The 16216-nt window shown below is 41.0% G+C and overlaps 1 long non-coding RNA gene across 1 annotated transcript; it reads right to left on the bottom strand.

The window, feature by feature from the left end:
* Positions 1 to 2122: 2122 nt before the first annotated feature.
* Positions 2123 to 15950, bottom strand: LOC141992778 (uncharacterized). The gene is made up of 3 exons (XR_012640649.1): positions 15881 to 15950; positions 2763 to 3020; positions 2123 to 2257 (listed from the first exon to the last, which is right to left on the bottom strand). It is a non-coding gene; the product is annotated as an uncharacterized LOC141992778 (long non-coding RNA).
* Between the last annotated feature and the right edge of the window lie 266 nt (positions 15951 to 16216).

The following is a 16216-nucleotide window of genomic DNA, read 5'->3' as shown; positions in this document are numbered from 1 at the left end:
CAGTGTCTTTCACACAGCTCTAACTAGGAGTCACATGTGAGATTCTTAGGTTAAACATTTACATGAACATCCAACCTGTTCAAACATAATGGGGCCTGAAGCTTCAATATAGCCACAGAACAAATGTGGAGAATGGAACCCTAAAATGCTAAGGGCCTGCTCACCCACCTGGAAGAAGCAGAGAGTGGCTGAGACAGAGAGAGAAAGGGTCACTGGGGCATGATCCAAACCCCACTGCAGTGGGAGAGAACAGGGTTCCTCATAAAGAGGGAGGTGAGGACTCCCCTTGGAGGTTGAAGGTCATAATTTGTGAATCAAACTCCAGGATTCAATTAATGAAATCTCTTGTCAGTGGAACCCAGTAGGGCTTCCACTTCTCTGAAAAAGAAGAAAAAGACACTTCTCTGAAAAAGACATATTAACTGGAGCACACTGATCATTCCATATGTTTTATTTGGTAACTATCATGGAACTGTCTACTGTAGCAATTCTGTCCCTGCAGATTACTTGCAATTTCAATTCTTGGGTAGATAGAGATTTAGAAAGAAAAGTGAAAATAGAAACAAGCAGAGATGTTTATTTTTAAAAAAAACCTGACTTGGAGTAATTGGGTTGTGCACATTATTGGACTATTTAGCTGCAAAATTTTATTACCGTTGCACTCATCCTCCTTTCCAGCTTCCCTTCTCTGGTTTGTAACACTAATGTATTGCATCTTGTAAACTTCTTAAGGTGGGAAGCATGTCTTCCTACATGTTTGATCTAGAGCCTAGCACAATGGAGCCCTAAACCTAACAAGGTGCTTCAGTAATGTTAACAATAAGCAATATGTAACCCACACTCCTTCATGAACTATATAGCATTCACAAAGTAAACACAACGAGGAGTCCTTGTGGCACCTTAGAGACTAACAAATTTATTTGGGCATAAGCTTTCGTGGGCTAAAACTCACTTCATCAGATGCATGGAGGGGAAAACACAGTAGCAGGTATATATACACAGTACATGAAAAGATAGAAGTTGTGTACCTGCTACTGTATTTTCCACTCCATGCATCTAATGAAGTGCTTTTTAGCCCATGAAAGCTTACGCCCAAATAAACAGGACTCCTCGTTGTTTTTGTTGATACAGACTAACACAGCTTCCACTCTGAAACAAAATAAATATTCCTCCAGTTTATGGTGTCTGCTATGTCAGGGAAAAAGTCAAGTTACTGTGTTGGTAAAGAGCATTTGTTCACTGTACTCTTCAAATTACAATATAACTACATTATTAACGTTAACTAGAAACAGCGGTTGAAGAGCCTTGTTATGTACAATCCATCAATAAAGAGACCAGAAAAAAACATGCAATCCTGCTCCTTTGCAGAGAAAGCTTTTACCTTTTTAATGTGAGTAATCATACACAGTTCTGCTAGAGAAAATAGCCTGATTCCTGAAGCCCTTGCCATGTATTGATCAAATCAGTTCATCTATCACAGAAGTTACGACTGTCCCTTTTTCCTGAACATTCTTCATTATCGCCTCCCCAGGCAGAAACAATCTCAGAAATAACCTGCATTTTAGGTGAAGATGCACTGTACTAAAAGGTGTTGCAAAGTATGTAGCCCAAGGCATGTGTGTGGGAAATTACCGAGAAGTGAACAAAGATTTAATTAGAAAGCCAGTAGTTTTGTGATGGAGTAACATCATCAAGGCTGTCCTTACAGCTCACGCTCCTTGAAATATGCCCTTCCTTCCCCCTTTGTTTATCCTTGGATAGGCACTCAGATACCATGGTGATGGATGCACAGTGTAAGAACCTGAATACAATAGAATCCTTCCCAATTTTGTTTTAAGTTGTTCTTCAATATTTTGGAGCTCTTATTGTTTCTGGCAATGCCAGTGTTCTAGGTGCAGAGAGAGGGACAGTCCCTGTCCCATGGAGTTCACAATCCAAAGACGGAAGCAAACAGAAGCATAGCTTGTTCCGATCCTAGGAAAGGGGCATGTCCCTTTTAGCTAAAATCATGGATAGGTATTTTATGGTTGCTGAATGCTGTTGTTATAATTATTATACTATAGTCTAGCTAGTTGAAATACTGTAACAACTAAGGAAGTATTCTACCATTACCTACTGTATTTTCTCTTTTATGTTAATTTTAAGCATCAATTCTTGCTCAGACTCAGGCAATTAGTTACTATTTCTGAGGTAAAACTCTCCTTCCTGGTCTGCGTTGAGAACTTGACTTCAATCTTTTCCTGCGATGGAAGTCCACCTGTAAATGAGAAGAATGTTGCCATTAAGGTTGTCGTACAACCAGAGAGTTGTGTTCTCATTGTAGAAGTACTAGTCACAAATCATATTTGGCCAATGTCCTCCAGTTACAGATGGAGTCAGAATCTCAATCTATATAATTTTTCATTAGTTCACACATCTGAAACTACTTTGCCTCTCCCCACCCCAAGTTATTGGTGCAGATAACTTTTTCATTGTCAGAGGAGTTGTTTTTTTTACCACTAGCAAACCTTATTGAAAACTTCTATCTGTCCATTTTACTTTGTCTGGGAGGATGGATACTTTTTTGATTGATGCATAGGAATTGGAGTTGGCATAACTTGGTTGTGTTCCCAGCTCTGCCAAAGGCTGCCTAAATTTGACCTTTGACAAGTCACTTAATCCCCCTCTGCATCAGTTTCCCTGCCTGTAAAATGGGGGTGATAATTCCCTACTTTAGCAGAATGTTGTGAGGCTTTGTTTGATCTCCCTTGTATTTTGCTTACTCGGAAAGACTCCATGCTATCACTGGTTTGTTCCATCTGCTGTCACATCTGTGGGATGAATATTTTGCCGACCACTTCTTCATTCTGATTCCTTATGTGTCTCCAAGTTTTCACTGGCTCCTCTCCCAGTCATCTATTTTGTGATCTCTGCTTGTAATTACTAGCATCAGTCACTCTATACTTTTCCTCCCCACCTTGTCTTCTGCTTGGTACATTTAATTAGTACCCATGTTTTCTGCTCCATGCTGTATGCCATAGCTGGGGGAAGAACAACAAATAGGTTAGAATCCGCCTTAATCCAGAAAAATGGCTAAAAATAATTCTGAGCTCACCTAGGGTACTTTTATTGCAATCAGTTTTGGCTTTGATGCTAATCTCTCTCTATTGCTATTGCTCAATTCATGATTATTCCCTACATGGGCTTTATAAAGGCAGCCATTCACTCAATGAGACTCCTGTCATTTCCTTAGGGATAGATCATGTCTGAATTGTTGTCTGGATGTTTGGGACTGTGATACTGTGGGAAGCTCAGTATTTGCATCTCCCATTCACTTAAAAAGGGATTACAGGTGTCTTCAGCACCTCATAGGATCAGACCCATTTCTGCTATCATTTACTCTAGCACTTTTATGGGTTTTAATGAGACCATTTTTATATTTTGCTATTTGTACTTCACACAGGGTGAAATTCACTCCATCTCCATTCAGCACCATCTTCTTGTAATGGCCACAGTCAGGTCAGTGGACCTAGTTGTTGCCCATACTAGCAAAGTATACCAGTTTAATTTAAATAAATGTAGAAGCCTATCTAGGTACACCGGTGCAATTCCAAATACAGGGAGATGCACTTGAACAGATTTCACCCTTGCTGAAAGCAGTTTAGTGTAAGTCTGTAGCTTATTGAAGTAAGCTCACCTGCTTTAAACAAAAGGAAAACTGGTTTAAGTGTACCTGTATTGGGGATTTGGGTCAGTTTAATTAAATCACTTTCTAAAGTCTAGTATGGACAAGACACTAGATTGACCACTGGTCTGATCCAGCATGGAATTTTTGGTGTTCTGATTGAGCCAAGAGGTCCCTATTGGGCTGTTTAATTTGCAAGAATCAGTCAATGAAGAAATGGAGACCAAATTCAAAAACTTTTTTGTCATTTCCTTGGATCTTCATGTGGAACGCCAATTAGTATCAGTGGAAGTTTCATGCAAATCAGATGAAAATAAGTCCCTTGGTGACTAAAAGTGAAATTTTCTAGGTGACTGGTCCATGAAGTGGATTAAGCTTTGTTGCTTTCTGGAAGATGAGAATTAAATCTTTTTCATAGGGTGGTTTATATGCCTATAAAGCCCAGATAGCACAAGCTGTGGATCAATACACTATGAAATATTCATTTGACCAACAGAGTTGAATAACTACTTCAATGCCATTTTTGTCTATAAGGAACATGAGCTTTTTTAAAACCAAAATAAACTCTCCATCCTTCCTCCTGCTAAATATACACTTAACCCAATAAGTGGAAAGGCTGCAAAGGAAGGAATGTCCCCCAAGACTCTTACAATAAGAGGAACCTATTTCTCTACTACCTTTCATCTTACGCAATTGGAATAAAAAGTAACTGAAAATCCTCCTCCTGTAAGTGAATCAAGAATTCAGATTTGATGTGATGTTCCATTGGCACAACTCTAAATGTTGACACTAGGCAGTGGAGAATCAGGTTCTGCATTTTTAACTTTAAAGGAACTATGTTCAAACAGTGCTAAAATTGTGACCAATAGCAGCCAAGAAATGTTAAATTAAAGGCTGATAATTCATCTGTAATGCACACTTTTCTGTCCTTTTTTGGAGAGTCCTCTGAATCCCACAATATTTCTTTTTATTCCCCTGTAAATGCCTTGGGAGAAATATTGTTTCCTCCAGATTCGATCAGTGCTACATCAGTGTCAATTTGGGGGGGGAAAAGTAAAGTGGAGGTACTTTCCCAAGGTCCTCCTAATCTGTTTAAATTAGATGACATGCACAATAGATTGCACAGACCTTTCTCACGTGAGCGTTCCTTTTCTTTCCTGTGTGATTTGATCATCAGTGAAATAGATAACAATATTGGTTCAAGCTGACTGAAAAATGGTGAAAATTTGTTGCAAAAAATTGATATTTTTTGGTGAGAAAAATGTCAAAAATAAAAAATAAAAAAACCCTCATTAAACTTATTAACAAGCTGAAAAAGTTCAACTTTAATATTTAAATTATCACAATTAGACTACATGTTTACCATCCCATTGAAAGAAGTGAGAACAATTAGTACTTCAGGTTTAGAAATGAATGAAACCTTAGATTGGGGTGGGCAATTTTTTTGGCCTGAGGACCACATCTGGGAATAGAAATTATATGGCGGGCCATGAATGCTCACAAAATTGGGGTTGGGGTGCAGGAGGGGATGAGGGCTCTGGTTGGGGGTGTGGGCTCTGGGGTGGGGCTGGGAATGAGGAGTTTGGGGTATAGGTGGGTGCTCTGGGCTGGGACCAAGGGGTTCGGAGGACAGGAGGGGGATCAGGGCTGGGGCAGGGGTTCGGCAAGGGTGCAGATTCTGGCTGGGGGTGTGGGCTCTGGGTTGGGGTTGGGGTTGGGGCTGGGGCTGGGGCTGGGGCTGAGTGGTTTGGGTGTAGAAAGGTGCTCCAGGCTGGGATCGAGGGGTTTGGAGAGCGGGAGGGGGATCAGGGCTGGGGCAGGGGGTTGGGGCATGGGGAGAGGCTCAGGGGTGCAGGTTTTGAGGGGTGCTTACCTCAAGCGGCTCCTGGAAGCAGTGGCATGTCCCGTCTCCGGCTCCGGCTCCTATGCAGATGCGCGGCCAGGCGGCTCTGCACGCTGCCCCGTCTGCAGGCACCGCCAATGCAGCTCCCATTGGAGAATGGGAGGGGGCCATTGGAGTGCATAGGAGCTGGAGTGGGGCCATGCCATGGCTTCCAGGAGCTCCGTGGAGTGGCCCCCGACCCTATGCCCCAGCTGGAGCATCGGAGCAGGGCTGAGTCGTGTGGTGCGGCCCCAAACCCAGCGCCCTGGCTGGAGCGGGGCAAACCTCAGACCCTGCTGCCCCGTGGGAGCTCGTGGGCTGGCTTAAAACGGCTTGCGGGCCATAGTTTGACCACCCCCCTCCCCCGTCTTAGATTCTGGAGCACAAATTACAGCTCCTAGGAAAAAATATCAGTTCACAGGGCCAGCATGCCACTACTTGACCTTTCTTAAGCATGAAACAGGGTTTTCTCCTTTTCTATAGAATTCTATAGAATGCTTCTGAGACAGATCTGGCAATTTCATGCAATATATCCTAGACATACTTTATTGAATTACTTTTAAGTATCTTAGAAGTTCCTTGTATTAAAAATGTAAATCTTTATATATTATTATGGGAGTGTATTTAACATCTCCGGCGGGGACCTGACTAACGTAAACCCTGAGAAGTGTTATGAACTTCAAAGGACGCTTTTAAACAATGGGTCAGACAAAAAGGAACATTTGGGATAAACAAAATTGAGTGGGTTTCCTAGGAAATAGTAAGGGGAGATGCAAATTTCAAGCTCTGGATTTACACTTTTGAAGCTACACTCTGAGGAGAAATCCATTGTCTATGAATTAACTATTCCCAGATCAAAGACACAAGCTCTGTAAAGAAATGGCTCACAGATTCATGGGTATTATGAACTTGGAATCACAGAAAAATCCTTGTGTGAGGTGTGAAGGACTGTTCACCTACCAGCGCCCTTGTTGGAGTTGGGATTGTGACACGTTCCCCTGGGGTGCCATCTGGAACTGGGGTACTACTGAGCCCCTCCGATCCACCAGCCTGGGCTTCCACTCACCCTGTAATACTGTGACAAGCTGCAGACATGCTCCAGGTCTCACTCTTTCACCAACACACAGGTAGGGATATGCCCAGCTGTGGTACCATGTAGATAGGCTTTCTGACCAGCCCCTGTATGGGAAGGCTATACAGCTAGGGCACTTACTAGCTTCTGAGGTGCATATTCCCTCTGGAGGGTAAACCCAAAATTATACCATCTTGCAGTGCACAGAGAACTGTACAGCGTAAGCTCATAAAATTCGCCCTTTCCCTCAATGTGGAGAGAGAGATGCAACAGTTTTCTGCCCCAAGTTATGATTTCCACACACTGGTTTTAGACAAGACAAAAAAAAAGTTTATTAACTATGAAAGACTGATTTTAAGTGATTATAAGGGGTAGCAAACAGATCAAGCAGATTACCTAGCAACTTTAAAACCCCAGATATTCCTCTCGGAAGCTAGGAACCCCTCTAGACTGGGTCTAACACTTCTCCCCTCTTCAGTCTTTATTCCTCAGGTCTTTCCAAGAGTCTCATTTGGGTGGGGAGTCAGTGAAGAACCACAATGATGTCACTCCTCTGCCTTAAATAGCTTTTGCATATGGCAGGAACCCTTTGTCTCCAAGCTTGGTTTCCATGCCTTTCAGTAGAAAAACATTGGTATTCCAAGATGGAGTCCAGTACCAGGTGACTTGGTCACATGTCCCAGTAGTGTCACAGCAGCCATGACTCGGAGGTTGTTTGCAGTGTCCTCAGGAAGGCTCCCTGGTGGGAGATTAGCTTCTTCTAGGACCTATTGTTCTCCCTAATAGCCCTTCCCAGACATCCATCTAGACCAGTGGTTCTCAAACTAGGGCCGCTGTTTGTTCAGGGAAAGCTCCTGGTGGGCCGGGCTGGTTTGTTTACCTGCAGTGTCTGCAGGTTTGGCCGATCGCGACTCCCACTGGCCAATGGGGGTTGCGGGAAGCAGCATGGGCCGAGGGATGTGCTGGCCACCCTTCCTGCAACCCCCATTGGCCAATATTCCTAACTTCTGATACCAAAATGCTACATGCATACAAATAGGATAATCCCATTCAGTGAATCATAACCTTTTCAGTGATCTCTTACATGACCTATCTTGCATAAAACACATCATAGTTATTCCATAATTATATCCTAATATTATTATGAAGAATATGGGGCATAATGCCATAGGGATGATCACTGATAAGCTTCTTATAGTTTGTATGGGTTTTTATTATTTAATGTTTTCTCTGTAATGCTTTTAACTTAAGAATAAATTGCTTGTTTACAAAGACCTGTAACTTAACTGTGGGCAATTATGCTATTATAGCTTCTGAGGAGAAGGGAAAGCAGTCCAACTTGCTGGGGAATTCATAGTGTAGTCAGAGAACTATGCAGCCTGGATATGCACCAATCAGGAGGGAGAGAGAGACATGTCTCCTCCTAAGAAAAGTGATGGCTGGGGAGCCAGAATCCTAAGAGTGATGCCCTTGCCCTTGGTGAACCATGGAGTTGTCCTGAACTGTGACATCTTCTACAATTCAAGAGTTGAACTCAGATCCTTTACATAGCAATGATTACCACTTAATCACCAGCTGCACCTTTATGCATTCCTTCTGTGGTCTAAGAGAAGGCTGAAGCCGTAAACAGTTTGGAATTGCTTGGCTTTTATAAGCTTGTTTATATGTAATTAATGGGCCTAGTACAGTTAAACCAAGGATGAATTTGGTCTGTTTGTAGTATGAATCTAAAGAATTTTTCCTGCTCTACCATCATGGACTGATTTTCTTCACTATGTGCATTATTTTTTCTTAAAGTAATCATTGCATTTGCTAAACGAGGGTTTTAATTGCCTCAGCAACAAACTGTACACACATTAAGAAATCGAGAGAGATGTACAGTAATTGAATTCCACTATTGACTATTGCATTAAGCTTTCTCAGCTATTTTGAAGTCTACCTGTTAGATATCCCAGGGAAAAATAAAATCAACAGGAGCAGTAACTAAAATGTTTTAGCTGGTTCTGGGAGAACATAGGGGATAACCCATTTTATGAGCAAGCACTTTTAAAACACAAATAGCTTGCCCAGTTTCAAACTTTCAGAACCTGAAGTCGATGGAGAATTGTAAAGTGAGAAAAATTTAAGGAGAAACACACACACACACACTACATTGCAATAAGAAATATCAGCAGTATCTTCCATTTATACCGTGTAGTACTTTTTCATCTGATAGTGTTACAAGTCATGTGTCTTGTATGCAGGGATATCATTTATTTGCAGGCTTTGCTGTGCTGTACATCACTAGCATCTGAGCATTCCCCAGCCATTAATGAATTTATCTTCTCTGCACCCCTGAGGGGAAGGTAAGCGTTCAGTCCTCATTTTACAGAAGAGAAACTGAGGCACAGAGAGGTTGAGGTCAAGACTTTCAAAAATTTGTGTGTGTGCAAATAGTCAATTTGGGTGCCCATTGACAGGCCCAAGTGGGAGCTGTATTCTCAGGTGATTTTGCATAGCTGGTATATGGCTGCTGCTATGTGCTGTTATGGTCTATTCTGCAGTCTGTGCACCTTGAAAATGAACAGCATAGTGCAGGGTAAAGCCCCTGCTGGCAAATACACACATCTGAGATGGTGACAGGATTGTAGTGTTAGTATAGAGGAGCAGAGGCACAGGGATTAAGCTTTGGGCTAGATGAGGTGAGGGAGAGCGGAGTGAATGAGGGGATACAGACTGGGACTGGGATGAAAAGGGAATTTAACAATGCCAGGATGGAGAGCTGCTGTTCACAATCTGACCATATTGGGTCTGTACATCATGAAGTGACTCAAGGAAATGAAGCAGTGGGCAAGGGATGATAGATGCTCTTGATCACAGAAGAAGGCACCCTTGCCCTCTTAATCAATCTTTGAACACTAGAGGAATTTCTTCAATCATCACCTCTTGCTGAAATGCGTCTACTTCTGGGAGAGAATGCACACACATTGTGCAAACTCTGCACAGTGATGTAGGACTCAAGCAAAGAGTACCATATCTATATCCTATTGCAGGGAACATTTTAGTGACTGAGGAATGTCATTCCTCAATGTGTAATATACCCAAGACACCTGGTGCTGATGAATTTTTCTTGCTAAAATTGTCAGGGAGGTGGAGATCTTTAAATGACCACAAGTTATCTGTCACTGGCTCAGAAGAAGAAAAGCATCACTATAATGCCCCCAAATATATGAGAAACCTAGGCAGGGTGCTTTATAACCTTAATTACAAAACAATTTCAAAGTATAGGGTTAAAGCAATTTTTTACTTGGTTTAAATATTTGCAGGGTAAGTTTGGGTGGCCAAATTGTGGTTAAACCAAGTTAACAGGTTTGATTAACTCTGTTCCTGGCTCACTATTTACTGGATCTAAGTATTTTATTGTTGAATGATCCCAGCTACCTATTCGAAAGACAGACATTCAATGGAGGTTGTCATGACTGCAGAGCTACCAAGCAGTGGTAAGTCACTAAGTATGCTGTATATCTGTTACCGGAGGATTTTGAGATTTGGTGGACTACCTCCCACTGTAGACTTCACGTCGTCTGTGCCAACCTTTGCACATGGGGAACCTCCAAGGAAGTACAGAAGGCTGAAAGAAGCAGTGTAGGCAATAGGTGTCAGGGGTTTTGGATTAGGTATTTAGCTAAAGTTTTGTGGCTTTATCACCTCCACTTGCTAGTGGGGAAATATATTGGAAAAAAAAATCTGCCCTTAAAAATCTGTTTAATCTGAACCTGCAAACACTAAAATAGCTGACCATCATTGTATGATTATTATCAGGGGTCACTAAAAGTTGCAGTGAAGGTTGTTTGGGTTCCTTGGCTGAGCATTTCCACACCTTAACATGGTTGTATTTATTTTAAGTTTAACATCACAAATCGAGGAATTTCAGTGAATGGTTGGTTTGGGGATAATTACAACATCTCTGCAATGTTTTTTACCCTGAAGTTATGGCTATGTACTCCCACCTTTTGACTCTTAGTGTAGCTTGTCTTGGAGTTAGAAGGAAATTATTGTTGTCAAGGCTTTCCCTTCACCTCATGTGGTCCCTGTAGTAGAAACCTTTTAGACCTTTTAATGGTTATGTAAGATAAACGGAGAAATGACTACGTTCACGCCTACCTTCACAAAGTTGTACGTAAGCAATCACCTGGCCAATTTCCTCTCTCTAGTGGTTTAGCAAGAGTATAATGGTAGAAAGATTTTTCCAATATATTTCAATTTGGGGTGAGCATACTGCCCCTGAAGCATATCTTTAGTGCTTGGGATACATGGGGAGATTTGTCTCTAAAGAGAAATATTTTTGCAAAACTCATTTCAGTGTGTGCCTGTCAAGATAAAAAAAACTCTTTACCCCTGAAAACTAGTGTGAATCCAGTCAATTCTATGATAATCTCATCTGCTATTTATGAAAAAAACTCTGTTGGATATGCTCTGAACCTCTGCTTTATTACCAAAATATGAAGTAAAACTGTAAGAAATTTAGAATGCAGGACAATATCCTAATCTCCTAGAGCTATGAAGAAAATAAGAACTAGAGCGTGACTATGTAGAGGAATTCACTGAAAATGTAATCATTTTTATCATGTCTATTTAATCTCAATGTATCACATCACATAGCCCTTAACTTTACTTTACCTGCAGACAGTAGATTAATGTTCTGAGTCATAGTATTTAAAAATTAAAGGAGGATATGGGTTGAATGTTTATGGGAAATACAATATATTTCATGCCTGTTTTTCTTAGATTTCAGACAGCCGTGTCTGAGTAAAATCTTTCTGGCATCGGAGGCCTGTAGATGGCACACATGTGCTGCAGTTAAGAGCAGTTCCTAATGAGCTCCTCAGTTGGGGCTGGGGGATGGGAGAGAGAAACAGGGGGTTAGAGAAAGAAAAAGAGACTGAGAGGGAATTAAAAGAAAAGCCTTTCTTTTGGATTTTAAAGCTTGCTTCCCACAGAAGATTCCTTCACAACCTTTTAACTGCTGGACTTCAATGCAACAGTTGTCTCAGCGGGGGAAGAGAGGCAGCGGTGAAAGCAATGTTTCACTAAAGGAGCTTGGAAAGCAAAGCTTGAAGCTGTGAATCAGTGTTACCAGCAGAGTGCAGGGTTCCCCACCACATTGGGTTTCGAGAAGCTTAATGGGAGCTGGGGAGGAAAGGCTGTTCTTTGGTCTCAGTGTGCCCCAAAGTGCACAAAGCTTGGAAATCGAACAAAATATGGCATGTTACACATAGCTGAGTCTAGAAGTGGGTGACAGGACTGTAGGAAGGGAGTGTCTGAGAGTAGATTGGAAGTGCAGTGGGGCTACCACTGTTCACAGCATTGGGGTTCCCCTGCAGTGTTCCATCCTCAGCACTCATTGAAGGTAGTTTGAATAGCAAAGATCTGCAGGTTAGAACAGTTTTTTGGAGAGCTTTGTAAGTTTTCAGGATGATATTTAAAAATAATATAAAATGTGCAGTGGCCACTTTGAGGATAATGGAGGCTGGGGAGGAGGGAGAGAGCAGAGACCCACTGGATGTATTACACGTACAAATTATTTCCTGTTTACACTACACAATGGTAAAAAGTTACCAGCTTTTCTGATTGTATGATCAGAAAGGATGTGCAAGTAATTTCCCTTTTAAATATTAAGGAGTTGCGTGAGTAATAGAATTCCAGCCTCTGTATCTGACTCTAAAAGACTGAAAACCTATCATCCATGGATAATTAGTCTCCCCCAATTGCTTTTCAAAAAATGCTATTTATTTAAATCAGTGCTCAAACCACAGTGCCTGCCTCATGCTCCGGTGGGTCTCAGCAGCACACAAGAATACACCTAAGGCAAAGAGACAAAGAGCCAGAATCTGTGGTACAGTAATTCAATTGAATTCAGTGGAGTTACTCCCCGTTTTCACCAGTGTAGGGGAAGTCAGAGACTGTTCTGATGTGTTTCAGATTATGCCTTGCCTTTATAACAAAAATGATTTCACAGCTCAAGGTAAGAAAATATTCCTCTCTCCACCCAAATTATGTGCTAAAATATCCATATTTTGATTATCCATATTACCTTTTTAAGAATGTAAGAAACCAGATGTTATGAGCATGATTCTAATCTCAAATGGAGTAAAGCAGGTCTAACTCCATTGCAACCAATGGCATGAGACCAGTATGGAATCTATCAGTGGCTGGCAAATGAAGCCCTGTATATCTTCAGTTAGACTGTTCAGCAAGAGGAATCTGTTTTGCTCACACATTTTCGGTGTGGTAAAGGACAACACAAATGATAAGAAAAAGTTACTTTGTATCAAGTGAAAAAAAATTAGGGATGCATTTTTGTCCTAAAGATAAGTTTAAAATTAGCTAGTTCTATGGGGATGTTCAAGAACCAGTGTAAATATGAACAAGCTCTGCAGTGCTCTGCAATGTGCTGGATGCACCAGTTCAGAGAGAAAACTCCACCAGAGACTCAAGGAAGGCTAGCAGTATGATGCAGTATGGTTTTTAATTTAGTATTTCCCTCAGGATGGCATCATTCATCCCTGGTTCCTCTTGACTAGCTACTGCCACAGGATCAACTCTGGCCCTAATCTTCATTTTAGTGAAAGTTAGAGAGTTTCTCTCTGCGTTAGGAGAAATCTGAGCCAATTTTAAAGCTCCATGGGAAATAGAGGTAGGAGGCTTTTCTTACCCTGCGGCAGGTAGAAGGGCCGCTGACTGAAAGCGTTTTCAGATACCAAGCAAAAAAATTATCCCAATCCACAGCTCAGTTGAGGGGAAAAAGATCTAACAACTGTAACTGGGTGATGTTTCATTAAAGTGCTAGTAAAGTCTGACATTCTTAATCCCACGGTTACTTCCACCACAGAACCACTGCTCCTGGCATAAACTCTCATACGTGGGAAGGCTCAGAGGACAGGCCCAAATCAATTATTAGAACATTTGCTTTTCTAGAGGCCAAAATTCATGGCTGACTTTGAAAGAAGGAGGTTTTTCCTCTCTTTGGGAATATGTGATAGAAAATATTTATCGAGACCCATGTAGCATTGTGCTCTGCCTCATGTTTGTGGGGAAAAAGATCCCACATTAATTCTGTGGGAAATTTGCAGTAGGATAAGAAAAAATATAATTTAAAACTTTTCCCCCCAACCCATTTTTCTTGGGTGGATTACTAAATATTGCATGTTTTCCCACAAAAAGTTAAAATGAATGCTAAACTAATGCAACATGTCTTAATCAGGCCACACTGTTGTTTTTTAACTCTTTTTCCTGTCTTTTCAACACATGGAATCTCCAGGATAGACAAAACTGTCTAAACATACAAGGAAAAGAGGTCTATCTCTATCTAGGCACTTCTAGAACCCCCACCATTCTAGTGTCTGAACTTCAAACTAGGTGCCAAATGCAGCTTCCCATATTTATGCTTGTAAATCCCATTGCGATTATGTTGGACTGTGACACACTCTTCACACCAAAATGGTTTGGGATCTTCCAGGATCTAGTCTGATTTCCTGTATAACATAGGACATTCCTGAATTAATTCCTGTTTGAACTAGAGCACGTCTTTTAGAAACAATCCAATCTTGATTTTAAAATGTCCAGTGATGGAGAATCCACCACAGCCCCTCAGAAAATTGTTTGGATGGTTAATGACCCTTGCTGTTAAAATGTGCATCCTATTTCTGCTTTCGTAACTGGATCTTGTTATACCTTTGTTGATAGATTGGCAAGCCTTTAGATAGGGAACAAAATTTTGTGGTATACTGATAACCTATGACAAAGTCACCCCTTAGCCTTCTTTTGGTTAAATTGAATAGATTGAGCTCCTGGAGTCTATCCCTTTAAGGCAGGTTTTCCAGTCATTCTTGTGGCTCTTCTCTGAACCGTGTCCAATTTATCACCTCTTTCTTGAATTGTGGACCCCAGAACTGGGCACACTGTTCTGGTAGCAGTCACACTAGTGCCAAATACAGAGGTAATAGACTCTCCCTACTCTTACTTAAGATTTCCCTGTTTATACATTCAAAGTTCACATTAGCTGTTTTGGCCACAGCATGGCACTGGGAGCTCATGTTCAGCTGATTATCCACTGTTACCACCAAGTCCTTTTCAGGGTCACTGCTTCCCATGAAGGAGTCCCCCATTCTGAAAGCATGGCCTGCATTTTTTGTTCCTATATGTTTACCTTCATATTTGGCTGTATCAAAACACGTTTGCTTGCACCCAGTTTACCCAATGAACCAGGTTGCTCTGTATCAGTGACCTGTCCTTTTCATTATTTACCACTCCTCCAATCTTTGTCATCTGCAAACTTAATAAGCAATAATTTCATTTTTTTCCAAGTCATTAATAAAAATGTTAGATAATATAGGACCAAGAACCAATCCCTGTGGGATTCCACTAGCAACACTCCCACTTGGTGGTGATTCTCTGTTTACAATTGCATTTTGAGTTTTGTCAGCCAGCTTTTAATCCATTTAATGTGTGCCATGTTAATCTTGTATTTTTCTAGTTCATTAATCCAAATGTCGTGCAGTACCAAATGCCTTACAGAATTCTAAGTATATTACATCAACACTATTAACTTTATCAATCAAACCTGTAATCTTATTTTTTAAAAGATACCAAGCTGGTTTGACAAGAACTGTTTTCCACATATACACGTTGAATGGCATTAATTAGTACCTTTCTTTAATTCCTTATTAATGGAGTGCTGTATCAGCCATTCAGTTATTTTGTCTGGGATCCATGTCAGGCTGACAAGCCTATAATTACCTAGGTCATCGCATTTACTCTTTTAAAATATAGGCATAATATTAGCTTACTTCCAGTTCTTTGGAACTTCCCCAGTTTTTCAAGACATATTAAAAATTGACATTAATGGCCCAGGGCTCCTTCACCAGCTTTTTAAAAACTCTTGGATGTGAGTTATCCAGACCTGCTGATTTTAAAATGTCTAACATTAGTATTTGCTGTTTAACATCCTCCTGAGTGACTGTTGGAATGGAAAATATCATCATTAGATGACGTGACTGATAGAGATCAGCAAAAATTTTCAGACAAAGAATTTATTTGCCAAAAAATGCAGTTTTGGATGGACCCCCACAGTAGGAAATTTGGTAAATGGCAAAAAAAAAAAAAAAAAAAAAGTTTCCAAGCTAGAGTCACAAGGGGATTTACATGTCATTCACAAAACCACCAGAGGAAAAGCTGCTGCGGCTGCCCTTATATACAATAGTCCAGTAGTTAGTGCAGTTACCTGGTATGTAGGAAACCCAGGTTCAGATCCCAGATCTGAAACAAGGGCTTGTATTCAGGTCTCCCCAGTCAGAGGAGAGCTCTAACTACAAGGCTATATAGGGTAGTTGGTGGTGGGTTTTTTTCAATTTCTCCTGTTAAAGCTATTGCACTTTGAGTAAATAATTAGTCATTGGCACAGAGACTAGAACCTAGGTGTCCCTGCCAACATTCTAGGTCAATGCCCTAACCATCAGGCTATAAAGTAATTTTCTCACTTGGTTGCTCTCCCTCACCCATTGAATAATCTAGTATTTTATACAAAATAGGACAGCTGCAAAAGGAAAGAGTGAGACCA

This window comes from Natator depressus, chromosome 8 (genome assembly GCF_965152275.1).
Source record: "Natator depressus isolate rNatDep1 chromosome 8, rNatDep2.hap1, whole genome shotgun sequence".
NCBI classification, from domain to species: Eukaryota; Metazoa; Chordata; order Testudines; family Cheloniidae; genus Natator; species Natator depressus.
This window is presented reverse-complemented; position numbering and strand designations above follow the sequence as displayed.